The following is a 22,106-nucleotide window of genomic DNA, read 5'->3' as shown; positions in this document are numbered from 1 at the left end:
CCTTAAGACTGTATAACTTAAAAAAAAAATCTTTAAATATATAATTAAACAATATTATAAATACCATAAGTGGAGAACATCAGAATTTTGAAAGATTATGGAATATGTCACATACAAAATATCTCCCATGCAAAGGTCCAAGCAGTTAAAACACATTATATGAAAGAACACAACATGATCAGTGAATTCCATGTCATCATACACACTGGTCAGCCAAGGCACAGAGCCTGTGCATGGATCATCCTGCCTAAGGTTACTCAGGAGGTAAATGGGAGTGGGAAGGAGAGACACAAACACCAATCTTGGCTCAGTTTGGTGTTCTGGCCACCTCCAGCACACCTGTCCTGAGGAACAGGAGGCAGGTTAACATCTTCATCAGCCACTGCTTTCCTTTGGCAAAGGCATCAGTTGTACCAATACCTTGGGTTCCAGTGTCCTTAGGCAAATAACTGAGTTTATTATTCACCAGCTATGAAGTAAGACTCTCCCTGCTTGTAGTTTCTTCTGCAGTGATAGCAGAGAGGTTAGACACTGTACATGGCAGTGTGACAATCATAAAACACTACTCAAAAAGTGATTAAATTTTCTGAATAAATTGCCATTTCTATTCATGTGGATGAATTCTGGCAAGAAAAACTCCATGTTTACATCTTCAAAAGCTTCAAAAATCCCTTTGCAAAGAGGGTAAATCTTGCTACTTGTTCCCAAAAATGATGAGGGAACAATGGAAGAGATTTCAAATTTCAAACTTTCCATTTTAAGAGTTTTTGATTGATGGCCACAGAACTCAAGAGCCTGCTGATTAAAAGCCCACATCACCTTGAGCTTGAACATGAAAATCAGGGAGTGTGACAGTCCTCTAGATGCACAAACAAAAGCAGGGAAGAAAAAAAAATATAGGTGTAGAAAATAGCAATATTTGATACTAAATGGCATTGATTTCTCATTCATAATTATTTTTCAAGTATGAAAAACACAACCTCCCTGTGCTGGGTACTGTACTTAGAGTGAGGGTGCACCAAAAGCCAGATAGAAGAAATAAAGAAGAATTAAAGCACAAGGATTAAGATACTGATTCTTCACTCCTAAGTTGAAGCATGTAACTAACCTTCCTAGACTAGGAAGTTAGGAACCTGCACTTTCTCTACATGAATGATGAAAGTGAGAGAAGATGAAGCCATGCCTGTGTTCTTCCTTGCTTCTCATTCAATTGGGTCCTGGCTGATGCAGTTTGATACTTTCACCAATCCACAGCAATTTTTTCTTGTTTTTTGGTAAGCCAGTCCCCAAAGCTTAGGTGGAAATTTGGATTAGATCTCCTCAGTCAGAAAGTCTGTCTTCATAGGCAGTTTCTAGTACTGTGAAATTGTACCAGTGTAGTTTCATAAATGAATGCCTAACCCAGAAAGAGAATACTTCTCTTCAAATCACTTTGAGGCAAAATAAAGTGATAAGTTAAGAAAAAAATAGACACTCCTACATAAGTAGAACAATGCCCACATGATAATTACAGGGTGTTTGATTCATATTACAACCTGAACTGGCAATAACTGCCCAACATAGCTGGGTTATGATCCATGGCCTTAACCATAGGAAAATACTACTTTTTAAGAGATGTGTAGGAGTGATATCATATATTGAAACATAACTCCACAGTAAAGCTAAGGACTCACTGATTCAGATGCTAACCAAGTCCAGTGAGTTTCCAGCTCTTCAATGTCTTGCACTGCTAGCAGAATGAACACTGTATCATTTTGAAAATAAAAGAAATGCCTGCACTCTGTTGTAACCACCTAAATCTGAATAAAGACACCCACAGAACACAGAGCTGATATTATAGCAGAAAATCCCTCACAGCACTACCTTTGAACAAGACCCAGCCCAGTGGGTCTAGATTTGGCAGTGTCTGCCCACCAGAGTGAAGTAAGAGTTTGTATTCCAGCATACATAGTGATAAAAAACTATTGTGAAACTGCACCTGGGCTAAATTTCACATGCTCTGTGCAAAATCTGAAGAGATGGGAATATTACTCAAATGTCAGAGCTCAGAAACACTGTCACTTTCAGAACATGAGCACCACTTGGTAGCTCAGCATTGTTCCCTCTGTCCTCCTAAGCAGCTGTACCCAAGGCCTGGGATCTCTGCATTTGGTCTTGTACTGCCAGTGCCTGGGACACACACAGCTCACCATCCAAATCAGTGGCTGATTTTAGCCTCACCCTTGCTCCAAGTAAGAGCCCTGCCCATCCCTAAACACTACAGAAAGGAGACAGAAGCTCTACACAGGCCCCTTCTGGTAAATACCATTTTGAGCCACCAAAAAGCTCACTTCAGAATCCATCTGGAGAGAGAGCCATCCCCACTGTGAACCATCCATGGCACAGGGCAATGGAGGGCTCAGAAGACCATGAATAACCTGGCAGGACATTATTGTGTCTGTCAGAAGCAAAAGTGATGCCACTACTGTTCTAGCATGCAGGAGGAGTTATTTCTCATTGCCTCTGTTTTGGTCAGAACATGAAATTTAAGCAGGAGGGGAAAAAAAAAAAAAAGCCCCAAACCACAAAGCACACAATCTCAGTGTTCCCCTATGAAATTCTCACAGGGCTGGGATTAAATAATCAAACAGCCAATCACTGTTCCAGCCCGTGGCTCCACTCTAAGAAGCACATTGACTACTTGTCAGCAATGACAGCAGGCATTTGGGAAGCCAGGGGACCCTGCAAGCAGAGACAGCACTCTGAGGACAGGCAAGGACATATTTTCTAACTCAAGGAAAAGTGGGAACCACAATTCCCCCACTGTACAAAACAAGATGGAAGATCTCAGCTTGCCAAGTTTTAAGGTAATTTAAAAATTAGTTTAAAATCATTACCTAAACATGTAAACATCCAGGATGAGTTCCAGGGCAAAGATTGTATTATTCATAGTATTTTAAATGTTAACTATTCAAGATTTCACTTAAATTTTTCCAAAAATAAGATAAGGGAATAATACCAAAACGCAGTGTATATTTGTGATCTTTAAAGACTGTAATTTGTTTTGAGCATCAAACAACATCTGTTCTGCTTTCTCTTTACTCAAAGCACCAAGAATGTACCTAACAATAATATCACTGTATTTTGAAATTTGTCTTTCTACACATTAATTAGAGTGAAATTCTTCCAAAGCAAACTTCAAAATATAATCAAACATGAGGAGAAAACAAAAAATCTATCAAGAATATTGCACATTTACATTTATTTTATATTTTTAAGAAAAGAAAAGCATCTCTACTGCACCTCAGACTCTGCCTCTTCTGCAGAGAAGTCCTAATCTTGTGTTTATGCCATGCACTGGAAATAGTGATGCATAGGCTATGATCACTGCAGTGTACAATTTTTAATTTCCTAGCAGCAATATTTTTTATTGCGACTGGCAGGTTGTTTATAGTTGTAATTTTGAGATGTGTTTTTGTTGTTGTTCTTCTGGTTTTTTATTAACATACTGCCAGATATCACCCTATGATGGCCCATGCTGGGTTAGTGATAATGTTGTCTGCACTGGCAGGTCTACCTTGGCAGATTATGGGCATGAAATGGGCAGGGGGCAATCAACTTGTCAGAATATTTGCAAATTTCAAATTGCTCTCTACACCCTTAATGACTTGTACAATGAAATAGATTGCTATGTCACTATATCTGCTCTGCATGAAGAATGGTAACAGTTGGAGAAGATGGGCTGGGAGGGAGACTGCCCTCATTAAAAACAAAGAGCTTTGATTGACATGAAAATCTGCCTATGAAGCCAAAAGAAGTAAATGCATTCAGATTTAAGTGGTTTTATTGAGGGGTTGCTGAACCAAGAGACCTTGCTAGCCTTACATAGACTCAGCTGCAGAAACATGTATCAGTCTTATACAGAGATAACAGAAAGACACTGATTGTCCAATTCTTCCATCCCATATCAGTTTTCTGGGATACGTCGCCTTTTGTTGCTATCCTCTCCAAACTAATGTGAGAGGGGGAAAATGATTCAGTCATGGTAAAAGGTAGTAAGAAGAGAAGTTATAATAAACATATATCATTTCAGCTGCTTTGAAAAAACTGAATTACACTTCATTTGAATTACACTTATCCACACTCATTGTCTGTGTGGAAACAACTGCTGAGAGACCCATCAGCATCCCTGCTAACAACTTCCTCACCCAGCCCTCCTGCCTCTTCAGAGTTTCAATATTATTCCTGCCAGAAGCCAGGTAAAAGACCATGCACCCACACCAACCTAATCATTCCCTCTGGTGAGTACAAACTGTTCCCTGACTGGAACTGAGGCCTGCATTCTTAATGAGAGTGTTTTGGGTAGCACAGCCCAATGTCACTTAGGCAGCAAGATGGTGATGTGATCACACACGTAGCTGCTCAGAGCACTTTTGTCAACACACAAGGAAGCCCTTCAGTAGAATGGTCAGTGTCATGTTAGATCACACTTTGAAATGGCACATGAAAGATGAGAGAGCTGCTCTGACACAACCAGAAGGATAGCAGTAGAGCTGAGTATACAAACCAGGTCCCCTTAGTACCAAACCTGTTTCTTATCCAGGCAGGAGTGCTTTCATCCTAGTCTGTTTTCTATACACAAGACTTACAGGAGTTTTTGACAGCATAAATCTTTTGCAGTTTAACTTTATAATTACAAAAGAAGAACAGTTTGAAACTGCCTGAAATATGATCATTTACTTCTTTCAGTATAGTTTACCAGTACCATTTTTCATAATCTTTGAAAATGTTAAAAAAAATAAAGGGTAACAGTCTGAGCATCTGGTTTGTTATAAAATGGAATACGTTTACCTAAAAATGAAAGATTTACAAATGCTTTTAATGTTTCTATAGAAACCAGCAAATCACAAACCACTTGTGTCAGAGCTGTTAACGTAGGAATCACATATGTTTTCTTCATATATATGCAAAAAACATATTTCCAGCAGAACAAAACCTGCTTTGACTACAAAGGAAATGGAAGTGATGGCAAAGTCTTGAAATCCAGGACCAGTGCTTAGCCATGGACCAACAACAACATGAAAGAGTCACAATGTCTGCCAAAATTCCTCATATTCTAACCCTTTACTTTCACTCCAGTCACATATTTCTTATATTTGCTATGTAAGAAGCCATCACAACACACACACTTCAATGTTAATCAGTTCTTATTATAAAATACTTCAACTTCATCACAAACAAAAGCACAAACCCATTTAGTTTGCTGTTTCTCCCTCCTTTCCTCTTTTTAAGTACAGTCACAGAAAATCAGCAGATAGTTGAAAGTGAAGGCACTTTCTACAGAAGAAGTAGTGGCTAAGCTATTTCATTCATTTGGCAAAAGTAGTTTAAATTTATACACATAAAAAATCAATTCTTGATTGAATTCACAATCAAGACGCCAATGCATATATAAAGTTGCACCTGTACAACCAACCTGAATCCCATGTACTTCTGGCATCTTGGTGAGACTTCCACACTGAGCACAGTGCAGAAAATATATATTTATATTTATATTTATATTTATATTTATATTTATATTTATATTTATATTTATATTTATATTTATATTTATATTTATATTTATATTTATATTTATATTTATATTTATATTTAGTTACACCCTAGATCTACAGAGAGAGACCTGGGTATCACCAGTTAGGTGGAAAGAATCAGCCTTCCATCATAATCATATACATCTACTGACTGTAAGGGGAGCATGGAACAACCACAACACTGATTAAGAGACTCACTCAAAACAGGGGAAACACATGTAAGTTCTCCACTAAGATCACTATTTGTTGCTAACAAGAATTTTCAGACCTGGAAGAAGCTTGACAAAAAATGAAAAAAAAAAGATCCATCGTATATACTCATTAAAAGCTTCAGTAACCTATGGCTGTAACTCTGAGTAGTCTCTGAATTTGCAAATATATATTTTTTTTAACCTATGGAACTTTGGGTCTCATACTGAGAAATACCTGAACTTACCAGTGTGCCAAGTAAGACTTGTGGGCAAGCTATATTTCTTGCAGCCTAAATAATCAGTGTATAAACATTAAGGTAACAGAGAGAGTAACTTCAGTTTAATCCCGTTTAGTGCTAAATATTAAAAACCATTCATGAAATCATGACTTCAAGAATTAAAATCTGTTAGTTGCCTCTGCTCTGATTTCTGATTACTAATACAAGACTCATGAGACTTGCATGTTTTTTAGGCTATTTTTAAGAAAGAGGAACCCATGAGCAAGGAGTAACATCACCATTAAAGAGATCTTCAGCAGATATCTCAAAATCTTTTTTTAATACAACCCACAATGGTTCTTGGTATTAACAGCTGATAAGGATCTTGTCACCTGATTTCAGTGGTCTCAAAGTTTCATTGCTTATTAAAACTAAAAATATACATTTCCTTTAACATCAACACAGAGAAAGAATTCCACATAAATAAAATAAAACCAAATGCACTTTGAAGCACACAAGCTTTAGATAAGAATAAGTGACTAGACACCTGATTTTTAGATGGATAAAATTAGGTGAAATGAACTCTTTTCTGTCATTCTCCCCAGCCAGATTTCAAACGTTAGCAATTTCTGTGACTCTTGTGTTACTTTCACCACTATGGTAGGCAGCAGTATGGGTTAGGAATTACAGCCTTTAAGAAACTGCTGGAATAGACTCAGGAGTTGGTTTAGTGGCTGATAAGGACAAGGAGAGAGGATGTTCTGGGATTTCTACATCAGTGGTTGTGTTAACACGCTGACATGCAATCCACATGCCTCTGAAAGTCTAGCTCAAGTAGACATATTTCACAACTATCTCATAGAACATATTTGAGCATGTTTTTCTGAGACAGACAGGACAGTATAAACTTACAAGAAATAATGCAAATACTCTTCCTGAAAACAGCAGCAGTAGTAATTGAACAAATGCTCACTAAAATAAGTCATCTACAGTGTGCTACGTGAAGGTTGCCACCTATCAATCAGAGCTCTTGGAAAAAGCAAGGTTGAGCATCTAGTTTTCCTTCAGTTTCCATGGTTATTTTAAGGTCTGTAAGTAACCTCTCTAGAGAAACTAAATTAGGTCTAGATTTTTTTTTTTTTTTTTTAATACATCAAGCACCGTGCTTCAGAAAAGAATTGTGCTATCTGTAACTTCATTCAACACTAATATGCTTATACACACTTAACAGGTATATAAATTATTTCATTGACATCCTGCTCCCTGGCATTCAGAATTAACATTTTATCAGTAATCACTGTTTAAAATACAATATGCCAGGACTCCCAGAGAACTTTCACTACACTGGCATTTACCAATAATATACTTAAATTCCTTCCTGTTATTTCTCTCTATTCCTTAACACTGCCACCAGTACAGCCCTGGCCACCCCATTGTACTCAGGAGAGCTGACCAGGCTACTACCAAAGGAACTGCTTCAGGATAGAAGAAAAAACAGGATAAAAACGGTTTCCCCTCAAAAACACCAAAAAAATTACTGTCTTGCACATGTCTGCAGATATTTTTTAAGTTTATTTTCTCATCTCATTCTCTATTATTAATTAAATGGAAAATACCCACAGCGAGTGATTGAATTGCCCCAAAGTACCTGCTTAAAAAGATCGATATTGATCAAACTAAAGGGTAGAAAGTACCACTAGTCTTCTTAATGTAAGTGATTTGGCTCGAGGAAGGTTTTGATCAAATTAAGTGGAGGATCTAATTAACCTGTGATTAAATTAAGTGGAGGGCAAGCTGTGTAGGCATAAATCCCATACACATTGAGATGAAACTAATAGTAATGCACATATATACAGAAGCTGCCAGGGGAAAGCATGCAATATATGCAACAAAGAAAAAAAAGGTCACAGAAAGAAAGGGAAAATAAAGCCAGAAGGGATTAGAATATAGGAAGAAGATAAAGACAACCACAGATAATGATTACCATTGGAAGAACATTAGCTAAGCCTGGGGGATTAAAGACAGTGAATATACTAAAGCATGATAAAAATTCTTCCAGATTAAAAATCTAAAGCAGTGCAAAACTCAATGATCCATATTGAAATAGAATTCCAGAAGCTACTAAACAGGCTCTTGTACAAGGTCAAATCATATCTAGCTTCTACCTCATGGGCAGCATGTGATGAGATCAGTGGTAGGGACAAGCTGTCAATTCACAGGTGAACAAACCTCATGCCATTCCTCCACACAACATTCCTCATTGCTCTTTGAGAACCAGGTGTTTGTGACTACACTCACTGAAGAGCCATCTGCAACAATTCCCACAGATATCCTTCCTTACATGAGCCACTGCCTTGTAAGAGGCCACTCCCTTATAATTATTACCTTATTTCTGTCTCAGGGCTCTCAATACTATCACCATAACCTATAATAATAGGTTTATAATTCTTGAAGAAGCCTGTGCATTTTTCACCCACTGCCAAAATCCTGCTACAGCAAGGCTGAGACAATAGAAGTCAGAGCACTTGTGACTCCACACCACCCAATTCTGGAACAATTTTGTGTATATTGATAGATTAAAAGAACATGGAAAGATAATTGGTTACAAATTATTCAAGGACAATAAGTATGAACAATATGATATGGAACTTAATGACATTATAGAATTTCTATATTTCTGCCAGCTACTTGCTAGCTGCAAAAGATTACATAAAAGCACTGCTCCAGATGTAGCAGTTCCATTCTACCAAAGCAGTGGTAGTTTTTTCAGACAAAATTCTGTACTAGTTATTTTTTCTTGCTAGACAAATATTGACTTCCTGGAAATTCAAGACAATCATCTAGAAGATACAAGCCCCATTGTATTTCAGGGCTGAGTGATTATCCATGAGACACCTCTGTGTCTTCTTGAAATCTACCTGTTCAAAGACCATAGGCAATTACCTTGGTCTCCAGTTTTATGTAGTGACTCTACTTCCACATCTATTGGCAATTTTCCACAGTTTTGAAGTCCTATAAAAATACAGCAGACAGTAATTTCTGAGAAACAGAACAATAAAACTCATAAAGCTGAAAATCCAGCTAGGCAGCAACACTGCCAAACCTGACATATTTTTCAATGTTCCAGTAAAACATTAATATGGATTTTTAGTTACATTGTGTGCATAGTGATAATTTCTTGTTTAAGCCAGTGGCCAGTAACAGGCCACTGTTTTTCTTCCTTTTTCAGCCAAAGAGATTTACTTCTACACAAAATAACCTCCGTTTTGCAATCAATAGCAGCACTGAACAATTGGATTGGAAATGATAGCGCATAATCAACTCCAAGACTCAAACAGAAGAATACCTATTGTTCTTTTCTAAGCAGAAAAATTGAGATCTCTCTTATCTCTTAAGTATCAACAATTTTGCAGTGAAGACACTAGTTTTCCTTTAACAGGCATTAACATTCCTTTAACATACATCTGGCTGCTGTCTACTGTTTTATGCTACTGGAACAATGAATTAACCCAATGCTGGCAACTCTGAAAAATTAAATATTTTATCAAAAGTACGCCTTTCCTAACTCAGATTGCAAAAACTTTGCATCATAAAACATATTAAAGCAGTTTATTCTTCTTCTATGTATGAAGTAACTTAACTTTTTTTATGTAGTGCCTCTTCATTTCTCTACATCTAATAGAGATGTAGAGTAATAATAGTAACAATAGAGTAATAGAATAATTACTACCCTAATAATAGAGTAGTAATAGTAACAATAACACAAGGAGTAATAACATTTTTCACATCATCAGATGTGGGTTGCAGAAGTTGTTGCAGCATCTTCAGTCCACTTTGACAGTTCTGCTGGTTTCTTCTCTATAATTCATTATATCCCAACTAAAACTGGCAGGTACCTTGTCAACAATCAGGAACATTGGTAGCCCCCAAAAAGACCTCTGGTTTTCCACTGCATTGCACATAATCATGACTTCCATGACCTTCAAGACATTTTACCACATGCCCTGAAAGAGGGAGGAAAACTAGACAACAAACCTAAGGATATGGCTAAAAATAAAACCATTATTTATCTGGGTTCTCATGACAGCCATAGATTAATGGACAAATGACTCCACACAATTTCTCTATTTTGCTTTTCAGACAGATTTTGTTCAGATTTTTGAGTCTTAACTCCTTGCTCCTCAGAAGGTACTCACTTTTCTGTCTGATTTCCACCTAAATGCCACGTAAAGCATTCTTGCAATTGCTTTGAGTTTATTCTCACTGAAAAAAACCAAAACCCTCAGGTGTTAACAGCTACACTAGGTCAAAAAAGAGTGCATTGGCTTCTTCAGTGGAGAGCAGTGTTTTGAAAATTCCTTATGCTTTTATTAACTCCTGTGTCTTACACCATTATTATCTCCACCTGTGGAGAATAATCAGCCCTTTATCCTGCTGTTTACTGTTATACACACTTAACACTGTTAGACTTCAGTGCAAGTTGTTGGATGTTTATTCTGTAAGCAATTTGAACTTACCTACCAGGTTTGTGGTTTTTTTCCCCCCAATTACCTATAAGTAGCTGTGTGTACCAGCAAGTTAACTGTACCTGTGGCATTCTAGCTCTGCATACATAGCACCTGTTTCTTAGGAGACTGAGGGATTTTTTTGTTGTTGTTTTTCTACATCTTTTCAAAAAGACGACTAGAAGCATCAAAACAAAGGCAAATTTTGAGAAATAATCATTCACTTAGAATGTTCCTAACATATAGATCGCTTTGAGAATAGCCTTTAATATGACGCTCCCATACCTAACTTAGGGAAAAGAGTGAGAAATCAATACTGAGTTAAAGTCTATGAATTCTTCTTCCCTCATCCCTTGCTTAGATGTAAAACACTCAAATGTTCTTTCTGTATTTATAATTAATAAAGAATTTCAGCACATTTTTATTTTAAATTGAAAGTGATGGTCTTAAGCCAAAAGTTTCTCCTGGATTATGGCCTTCTGCTGCTGCCCCCAGGAATGCTGATCCTACGTCGTGTATCTCACCCTGCTCTGGTTTGGACAGAAAATTTCTGACCAAAGAAATCCCACAATTCCTCTCTCCTTATCAGAAATTACTTCCTTGCTCACTAGATGTCTGGACAATGGGAGGACAGTCAGAGAACCACTTGCCTGAGATGAATACCAGGGTCCCAGACTCTTCTGCCAAGCAGAAGGGGATGCATGGAAAAAACAATGGTCTAGGCAGAAGTTCAGTGTGTCTGGAGTTTTTGTTGCCTGCCATTCGGAGCCTTCCACCAAAAAAATAAGGGTTCCTCTCTCTTTTGGATTGTTAGATGTGGTTAGATTTCCGTAAGAATAATATCTGACTTAAACAAGATGACCCTTAGTACACTAAGTGGAGAGATAATTCATTTTCCCAAACAATTACAGGAGTGTTTTCTACCACTTCACAGTTGAACGATTTTTCTTTAAAATTCATATTCTAAAAACAAACAAGGTTCATTTTTCACTTGTTGAACCTTATCCTCAATGCCTATTTTTAATTTTTAAATGTGTTTTATGTATTTCAAAAATATAGTGGATGAAATGAAAATTAAGGCCTACCAGTAAAATCCTTGCAAATGTAGTGGTTTTGGTGAAAAATTACACTTAAGGGCAGGTTGTCACTAAGGGCATTCCCATCACTAAGGGCTTCCAGAATAAAAATTCTTACTGCAGGTTCCACAACCAATAAGTGTGTATGCTTCAACATGATCTCTCTATCAGTTATGTCAAAAAAAAAAAAAAGCTCTCAAATGAATTGTGAGTTTGAGAAACCTGGGAAATAATTACTGCCATGGTAACTTGTACTAAGAAGCAGTAATTTTCTTAACATTAGCAAATAAAATCAAACTATTTCAGTACAAATTGATATAGAAGATAGCAGGATATTTTACTAAAGATTCCTTCCATCCCTTCTGTTTCAATTCCTGGGCTATATATTCCCTCCTTTCTGAGGCAGAAGTCAATAGTAACTGCATATAAAGAACTAGGACAGTATACTGGCCTCTAAGGAGTTTGAATGCCCCAGGCAACCTGGAAATTATCCATCCTTCCTTGTTTTTAGTCTCTCACACAGCAGAGATACTAAATGTTACACAGCTTTTAATATACCAGTTCACACACATCTCTAAAGAATATGGATATAATTGGCAATTGCCTAAGAAAATAAACGAAACTAAAATACACCCAACCTCATAAAAAAACACGACGGAAAACTTCAAATATTTGTCTTACTTTTTAAACCTGCTCCTCAAGCAGAATTTTGCTAGATGCCAGACAGCATGGGACAAGGACCAAAAATTCTTTATTTTGGGATTAAGTTTCATAAAAAGATTGCCTTTCATTTGCATCTCACTGAAGGACAAGGTGGACCCGCAAGCAAGAGAGGTCTTTCTCATTATTACACCTTGCATGATGCAACCTCCTGTGACCTGATTTAGCAAGCTGAGTGATTCATTTAATGCCTCTTTACTTGGCTAAGTGCCACACAGAAATACCTCAGCTGGTGTTTGAAGGATGTGGTTTGTGTACCAGACATTTTGCTGGACAGTAAGAGCACGCTGGGTCATAGCAAAGGGTCAGCTAGGCCACTAGCCTCTTTCAGGAACTGGTCAGCAGCATAAGACCAGGAAACTTTAGAGACACATAAGGATTTCAGGTCCAGAATAAACACTCATCCACCAGTGATCTGAGGGTCAGGACTTTCAAGCCAGTGCAGCATCTTTGCCTTACACAGTTCTCTGTAATCTTTTATCCCAGGAGTTGTGCAGCTCTTTTACAAGTTAGCCCAAAGCCAAGAAACCAGGGACGTTGTGATGTGCAGAGCACTGTGGTAATTATCCTTTCTTCAGGTAGAAATGAAAGTAAAATATCCTTTGACCACATGCATAGAGAGACCTAATGTAGGAGGCAGTTGGATATTAAATTTCTCTACACTCAAATGACTGTTATCATACCCACTGCTCTACAGTAAATGTTTATATGTGTCATTACAATAGACAAAGCAAAAAGGCAGAGAGGGCTGGGAACTCTTGTGCACAGGAGGAAAACAAGTTCACATCTTAAAAGGTAGGTTTGTCAGTTTTGTTTGCAGAGTCAGGACTCTGCTCACAAATACATTTCACCATCTCTACATTTCAAAGTTGGAGTATAGCAACACCAAATTAAAACCAAAGAAATTAAAAATAGTTTCATTTAAACCTAATTATATCATTAAATACAATTTTTTGTATTACACAAAAGGTTAATATCATAGCAACTTATTAAAAGAATTTCTGTGAGCCTCATTAGGAAAGTTAATAATTTAGATACCATATGAAGTATGAGAAAAATCCCTGTGATACATTTGTCTGTATAAAGTAGCAGTTTTCAAGGTTATTATTTTCATATGTCTTAATAGAGGTGAATGCTGCTAACTGGAAAACTAAATATACTTTGAGATTTATGAATTCAGTAATTGCACTTCGGGTGCTAATTAAAAGCAAAGCCAAGAAGAATATTTCAGAAGCGGATAAAAAAGGTATCTTCTTAATACACATGTATGGAGAATATATAGTACACATATAATACCACTATTTAGAGTTTCTCTCTTGATGTGCATGCAGACCTCATGCAATGGAGCATTTCATGATCAAAATGCTGCCTTCCCCTGCCTGGTGGGGCCACAGAACATCAATCAATTCACCACATAATGCAATATTCTAGAGAAGGAAAAGAAGAAATGAAGAGCCAGAAAAGCTAAAGTGGATTCTTGATTTTGGCTCATGTAAAGCGCAGCAAAGTTAAAATGCGAAGGTTGCTACTTGTAAGATTTACAAGGGTTTTGGAAGCCAGTTCTAGATTCCAGATTTGTGCAGAAAGAGGCTAGAAAAGTGAGGAAGCAGAATGAGGGCACTCACAAAGAGAGAAGATAGAAAGTCGGGAAGCGAGGGAAAGTAAATGAAGAATAAACTCAAGGAAAACTGTAATGGGACCCAGGAAACTTCAATTGCATTCTCCAGACAGATGAGATTCATGTATATGAGTAGTCTCTGAGTGGAAGGAAAACTATTAGGGTAGTGGTTTGGATAAGTTTTCTCTGTTAGTAACCAGCGGTATCTACTTACCAACGCTGTATGTTCAAATTGTACCTGAGCCCTCCATTTTCTGCCGAAGGGAGCGTAACATTGTCTCAAATGTTCAAAAAAGGATGAGGAAAAAGCCTGTAAGGATATTCCAAGAATCATATTAATGTAGAATCTTATTTAGGGGAACATACTAATTTATGTCTCTTTCACAATCATTTGCTACATCATGGCAACAAACTGCAGCAAGTTTACCTTTTCATCTGCTTTCCCTTTTCTTTCCTTACTGCTGGCTGTGATCACCTCCTGGCAAATGGAGTTATTACAGCAGACTTTTCATCTTTACTGGTATTATGTTTATTTTTTAAAGAAATGGTTTTGAACTAGGAGTAGTAATGGATGAAAGAGCAAAGTTGAATACAGAGGGAAAATAGCCACACAGTAGAGAGGAAAGCCAAATGGGTGGGTAAAGATGACCTCATTTGTTAAAAAAACCTTATAGGTTGGTTTTCATCCCTTCTTAGCCACAGATTCAAAAAATTAATGTTTTTAATTTTCTTTTCTCATTTCAGACTTTTAGTGCCTATATAATCATAGGAAATATCTTGCTTTAAAGAAAACAAAAGCAAATAAAAAACCCCATCAAACAATAAATAACAACAAAAAACACAAACTCCCACAATCCTTTTTTCATTATCCGAATGAAAAAATGGTATATTATCCATTTCCTCTTCTTGAGAGCTAGTTCTTACACAGGATGAAAAATTGCCTTTCATCAAAATAACTTCACAAACAAGAATGTAAAGGTATAAAATATCAAGGAAAAGCACAACCCTCTTAAAAAAAATGTTGCAGTAGATGTTGCTGGAAATTGGCATTCTAATTTCTTTTGTTCTTTTCCATTTCTTAAAAACACATACTAAATTCTCTTCCAGTTTTAAATCTGTGCAGTCACTCTGAAGACAGCAAGGTCATCTAGGCAGAGGGATATTATCTGATATAAAACTAAAGTCAATATCATCCTTTATATAAGTTTGGAAAGCTGAATCAGAGCACACTCTGATTTTTATATGAAAATACAAGAAATGCAAGTGAACTTTTTCATATCAGCTTATCACACAGACTGAGGAGTGTGATTGTTGCCTTCTATCAGTTATGAGGGTAGGACAAATCAGTCATGAAGAGCAACCTGCTTGAAAGAAATACCCAATCCAATGGAAAATGTGTTGTAATCACAGCCTCATCTGTCTACTATATACACCTGAAAACATGAAACAAAGAACATAGAGATGGTCTATTCAACAAAAGCAGGCAATATGGAGCAAAAGTGAAGTTCAACTTATTTTTCTCTTCATACAGAAGAAAACTATGTTAAAGTACATAGGCATTTTTTGCAAAAGGCATCTACAAAAATTGGAATTTTCCTAGTGCTACTCATCCCAGTTAGACTAAACTTAGACCTCTTAAAAATATAATTAAAATAAAGTTTTCCCTTTCACAATGTTATAGTGGTATTTTGACATTGTATATTTCAGAGCATGAATGCATTCCTTGCTGGCAAGATTACACTTTGAAACTTCTTAAAAACGTAGTTTTAATCTTAAAGACTACAAAAATTACATTAAAAAAAACAACAAAAAAAAGTTTTCTTACAAGTAGCAGACGCCTTAGTTACAGAATTGTTAATTAGACTTAGGAAACATTGCAAATTCCTCATAGATCATCACAGTGCTGAAGCAATGATAATATTTATTGGCAATGGTCAAGTATTGTCCATTGGCCAACTGCTTTCTGCTGTTTATTTATATGATTACCAAAAATATTTGCTTGGTAGAAATACCTGACCTGTTGCAAATGTTTCCCTGCTTTCTGAATTCAAAGTTTTTTGGTTGTGATTTTTCTTTATTTCTATTATATAATTCAACATCTGCAGCAAGTTCTTTCAAACACAAAAAGACCTTGTAATTAAAAGTTTCCTAATGAAGTTTATTTTTTTTTTTTTTCATTTTAGCAGAACATTAGGCTGCACATTTTTCTCTCTTGCATTTTCAACTGCAGCAACTATAAGAGTAGATTCCCCCACCTGGCAAAGTCAGTCTCAGTCTCTCATGATATTCCTAGTTTGTAAAAACTGGGGGATTTTCAAAAAGATTTTTCTTTAGTGACTCTGTCCGAAACAGTAAAACCGTATCTCTTTTCCCAGCTCAACAACATTTTAAGATTCTTTTTCAGTTGATTACAATGAGGACTGATGGGTAGAGAAGAAATTGCCTGAAAATTGCATCTTGTGGCATTTGGCAGAACGCAGGTACACATCATGAATCTTGTACTCAACGCAATGGAAACCAGCAGGGATGTTCTGTGCTTTTACAGCACAGGATTTGCCACACTAGAACAAGCCCCAGCCCCTGTTAGCAGCCAGCACATGGAGTATCAGGGCAGAGGAAAGCAACACACATGTCCAGGAGCACAGGATGTCTATGGAGTCACCAGCCAGGTACCTTCCCCTCTACCACTCCTTCCTCCTTGGCTCTTTGAAACAGTCTCTGAATAGCTCCACTATTTGGTGTTTGGGGTGTTTTTTCTATGTTGCCATAGTCTAGGTTTTTGTTCTGTTAAACTTTAGAGTCTGGTCCATGATGCTCTCTCAGGAGCTATAAAGAAAAAGCCAAATATCTCTTTTCTCAAGTAGCAGGGCAGTCAGAATTTCTGACCCTTCTAATGGGGTGATTCAGCAAAAGAAACATCAAGGTTGCTTTATGGTGTCAGCTCATTCCCAATGTGATGATATTATATTTAAAGAGAAATGTGAGAACAATCCAGAGGGAAAAAAAGAGGTTGAACTGTGACCCTACCAAGGGTCTTGATTTGAGACATATTGACAATAGGGCAAGAAGTGATGAGAAAACCACTGAAAACTAAGGATGCAGCAGAAACCTGAAACAGCTTTTCTAAATCTGACTTATTTCATAATCCATATTATATTTTTGTCCACAATTATTGCTGTCAGTTTATTTCCCCAGGATTTTTGTGGATTCACAGTTAAAAAACACCCGTCATTACAGGTGTCCCACAATTCAGTCTGAATAGAAAGGTGCTGTGAAACACCATAAGTGAGGCATCATGTTTTTTACACTGTAAACGACCTGGTTTAGACTAAACAAGGGACAGATGAACAGTAAGCTTCAAAGAAATGCAGCAATTTCTTTTCCCCTCTGGCTGCTCACGCCATAGAGCACAATGACAAAGAAAATGACAAGTGAGTCACTAAAACAACATTATTGGAATTGACAGAGATTGAGACAGTCATATTTGACTCTCAAAGATGCAGTCTATGTTTATCTGACTGGGCTGGAGTTGACAAGTTTAGGTACCTGCAGGCTCACATCTGGTTATGTTCTAATCTAAATTCCAATGAGGATATTGATTCTGCTTGTATAAGAACACTGGTGAAGCTGGGTGGGTTTTATAAAGTAAATTGTTGTCTGAAACAAGCTAGAAGTGGCAGCTTGTCCCACGTATAATGTTGCATGCAGTCACTTATGGAATATGGCTATGCCCATTACAGATATTGCTGGCTCTCTGGAGATTAAATGTTCTACAGTACTAACTCCAAAGATTTATAACTCTTGACAATTTTATGGCCCACCTCAAATAGTTGCCCTCTGTAAAAAAAGCAGCCTGTACTTAGAACAGTATGTAATGGTAAGAGCTTCTTTACAGAGTTTTTATAGAGCACTGGGTATCAGCTGACAGTTCACTCTGAGACAAATATCAGAGCAACAAAGGAGGAGGAAAAGAAACCAAAAACACAAGTGACAATCTTGCAATAACCTGTGCAGAGGCTTCATCTGTCCCACTGCATAAGAGCAGATCAACAGCGTCATTCCAAACAACATTGAAAAAGTCATCTCAATATTTCTATGCTTCTCCATAACCATTCCTTTCTGAAAGTGCTGTTAAAAATTAAACTAAGTTACTAACAAATGGTACTTTCGACAGGTAAAAGTGATTACAACAGGGTAAGGCTGAGTAGAGCCAGTGCTGATAGGGGCCAATGTGTAGTCACTTTTCTTGAGGACACTATCATGGCAGAAAGCTATATGACAAGGGGACGAAGGAACAATGTATGTTTGCACACTCTCCCACTTTTTGGCAGACAATTTTTGTGTCTGTGTAGCTGGTTTGCATTTCAGAAGATCCTTCTCCCAGGGACTGATATTTTTACTAGTATTCTCACAACACACATAGAAACCCAGGGACCACTAAAACTAAAGGGCAGGGGGCAAGGTCTGAACCAAGGTGATCATGAAGACCTACAGTCTGGACTGTTTTTCTCTATTTGACCACGTGCAGCACAGAAAATGAAGATGAAAGACAAGGCCAATGCACATAGGTTGGAGAGGTTAGGGCAAAATAACTGAAATTTTAAGCTGAATGAATATAGTGGAATTTACAGAAGATTCCTTTCAGGCTTTTCCAAAAGAATTGTGCTGGTAGATTCTATGTAAAAGCCCATTATCAAGGAACTACTTTATTAAGTAGCTCCTTCATTCATCTTTGAAAGTCTAGCTTGAAGTGCAACCTGGCACAAAGTAAATTGCTAAAAAGACAACTCAACAACCTATTTACATCCAAGTGCAGGGGTATAAGATAAAACTTGTAACCCTTAACCAAGGCTGGATCTAAGCCCCAGATAAAAGAAAGCAGAAAGATGACAGAAGAAAAATTCAGTATCAGAGAGCAGGTTTGCAGGTTTCATTTCCCTAGGGACACTATTTGCAGAGAACAGAGGTTGTAATAAAGCAAATCCACTGCAGTAAATTATTGTGAAACAAACCAAATACATTTAGTGGAGAAAGGACTTGGCACCAAGCTCAGCTACAGCTGAACTGGAAAACAATTCACAGAATGGTATAGAAAGGTAAGTTTAACATTGCTCTCTTGGAGTAGAAGTGCTTTCATGTATGTTGTTATCCACTGATATTAATGTGTTCAAGAACATGTATTGTGCATGAGCATCACACTTTCAACCTGGAATGCTTATGCTTATGGGACCACCATAAATCCATTCTTTGATGAAAGACAAGGGTTTTACAGCAGTCATTTCTATGCAACTTCTCATCAGGTAAAGCACAATGAATACCTCAAAGTTTTTTATTGCACTCTTTATGGACTTGTTAGAATGCATAGAGTGCATCCTGAGGGCAAGACTGCTGACATCTCTTCCATCTCTACAGATGGTATCAGCTGTCTCTGGGAGCAAACAGCAGAATTTGAAATCAAATACTGCAAAGCAGGCCAATAAAAATGTTGATGCATGGAGACATTTCAGGGTTGTTGTTTGTTTGTCTGTTTTTTTAATTACTTTATATTACCTATATTTTGTTCTGATCACTTGAATTTCCAAGCCTTGTAAAAAAAGTCAGTGAACCAATCTACAAGTGTCAGATCAGACACAGCAACTTCTTTGCACTTCAGCTATTTCCCACAGGCAATGCTCTTCTGGAAACACAGCAATTTTAATGAAACACTGCCACACGCCACAGGAAGCATGCAACTTTCTCAAAACTGACAGGTTACTAAAGAATCCATGTCTTTAACTTAATAAGTCAAATAACCTGGAGTCTTAAGAATAACAAGTTTTACTGAAGCTTTGTAACAGTCTAGAGCCAATAGGACTGAGTATATTTCCCCTCTGCAGAATAAAATTCTGGTATAACCCACCTCCCACTTTGCACTCCTATGACAGAAAACCAGGCAAGTAGAAGCACATCTGGGTCCTGGACCATTCAGCTGAAACATTAGAGCATATTAGCTGCTGGAAGATTGTTGTTAGCATGGCTGAGAATTGCCATCATATTTTGAAAGAGCTTCCTTTCTGTCATAAGGAGAGCTGGGGAAAGTATCACTTACAAAATACATCTCCGAATCAAACAATTTGCAATTTTCCTTGAAACTTTTCTAGAAAAAGAAAATCTTTCCATTCAGCTTCACAGAATTCTTCAGAAGACGAAGAAGGCGATTGCCAGAGCGACCCCTCCCTTGAAAATTAAGGACTTTATGATTCCCAAAAGCTTTTCTTTGATCACCCATTTATTTTCTGAAAGGTTGCCTAGGGGCTTTCCAAGCAGTCCCTAAAGGTAAACCGGTTTTGTAATGCAAGCCAACGAGTTATTCTGTTAATGCTCAGGTGAATTGGCTCTTACCCCTGTGCCCAGGTGACCCTGCAGATGCCAAGTTCTCACCTCCCCTGCAGGAAGCTCCAGTGACTCTCCCTGGGGTTTGGCAGGTGGTAGCAGGCAGTCCTGCCAAAGCTGCTCTTCTCAGAAATATGCAAGTAGCACACACACATCTATGGAAGGACAGAGACAAGGTTTCTTTCCTGTCTAAGAAGTGGAAAAACCTCCCACCTCTGCTTTTTGAGCAGCCTCATCATAGAGTGTTCCTTATTGCGGGGGGCTATGTTATAGTTTAAGTTTTGTTCCAGGCAGTATTTTAGGGGGATAGCTCTGCCAGTAGACAACTGGAGGAAACTTAGAAAGTGAGCAAAGAGCATGGCATGCAAAGAGCTTAGTCACTCAAGGCAAATTCCACAGGGGTATGAGGTCAACACACACAATTAAAAATTAACCATCGGTGAATTAAGGCCACCACATTTCTTGGGTGACAACCACGCTTTAGGGTTTAACAGGCACTTGTTTCTCTTTTCTAATCAACTTTCTTGTGGTTTCATGTAGAAGGAGCAGTAGTGAAGCTTGCAAAAAAATGGCTTTTCTATATACATTTTAAAGATGCAATAGAATGCAATAGGCATGAAGCATTCACTAAAATCATACAGATGCAAAAGTGCACAGCAAAGAGTGGTTCAAAACACCATGAAAAATCACAACCAAGTAAACTGAGGAGAGACTTTTTAGGCTATTCCCTATTTGCCAGCAAAGAAAAGTAGCAGCTCCAAGTGACAAAGCAAGTGAAAATCTTGCAGAGCTCTTCAGAATGTCCTATTATCACCTCAGCAACCCTCAGGCACACATAATTGATAGGCAAAAGGGAAAAAACAGCTCTTGATGCCCAGGGCAAAAACAATAAAAAAATAAATTTACAAGTTATGGCATATAAAATCTGCAGGCACTTTGACTATACTGATTAGGGTAGGAGAATAAGATGTGACAGAAATAAAAAACAATCTGGAACATCATCCTAAGGAAGAAGAAGAGGTCTTTAACAAGACCTGAAAGCCAGGTGTCACCCCTGAGGTGATGCAGAAAGCCTTTAGGATGACATCTGTATGAAAAAAAAAAGACAATAAAATGCAGCTGTTTGGGACAGCCCCTGTTTTAGGCAGGCCAAGAAAAGGTTTTCTGCAGAGTAAAGGGACAAAAATGGTTTTTAGTAATGGAGATAATGCCCAAAGACTTGACAGGAATTTCCCAAGGGATACCAAGTACCTAAATCCATTTGCTGCTCTTCTAAGTAGCAGTGGACTTCCTCCACAAGCACTTTGGAAACCCTCCTTTCTAGAAAGCAGCACAGACACTAACAAGTGGTTTAGCTGTGAGATATTCCATGAAGAATCCCAATGAAATATGCTACTTTCTAAATTCACCTCTTCCAACTACTCTAGCTGGAATAGCCTATGCACTGAAACCACCACACTAACTTGAATTTATGTAAGATGTTTTTGAAAGGTGTCTTTGGCCTACTGAGCAAAATAAAGGATGATGACAAATATTCAGTAAATGGGTCAGGTGAAGTGCTTATATTCTGCAAGACTTTGCCTACTAAAATCCAAGGTTAATATCCTTGAAGCAAAAAGGCCAAATAGGACACAAATCCAACTCATGCCCCGCTGAAATTTTTTGCTAGCTGAATGGATATGAACCATCATCAATCACATCCTGTGGTAATGTGCTGAGCTGAGAAACAGAATGGCACATGAGCTAATATTCCCAATGTTTAGCCCTTCCTGTTCCTGATAGCTTTTTAGAGACAGTGTAGGAAGCAGTTGATAGCAATCACACTGTGAGTTA

This window comes from Oenanthe melanoleuca, chromosome 3, assembly GCF_029582105.1.
Source record: "Oenanthe melanoleuca isolate GR-GAL-2019-014 chromosome 3, OMel1.0, whole genome shotgun sequence".
Lineage (NCBI taxonomy): Eukaryota > Metazoa > Chordata > Aves > Passeriformes > Muscicapidae > Oenanthe > Oenanthe melanoleuca.
The sequence above is the reverse complement of the archived record's forward strand: the minus strand, read 5'-3'. Positions refer to the sequence as shown.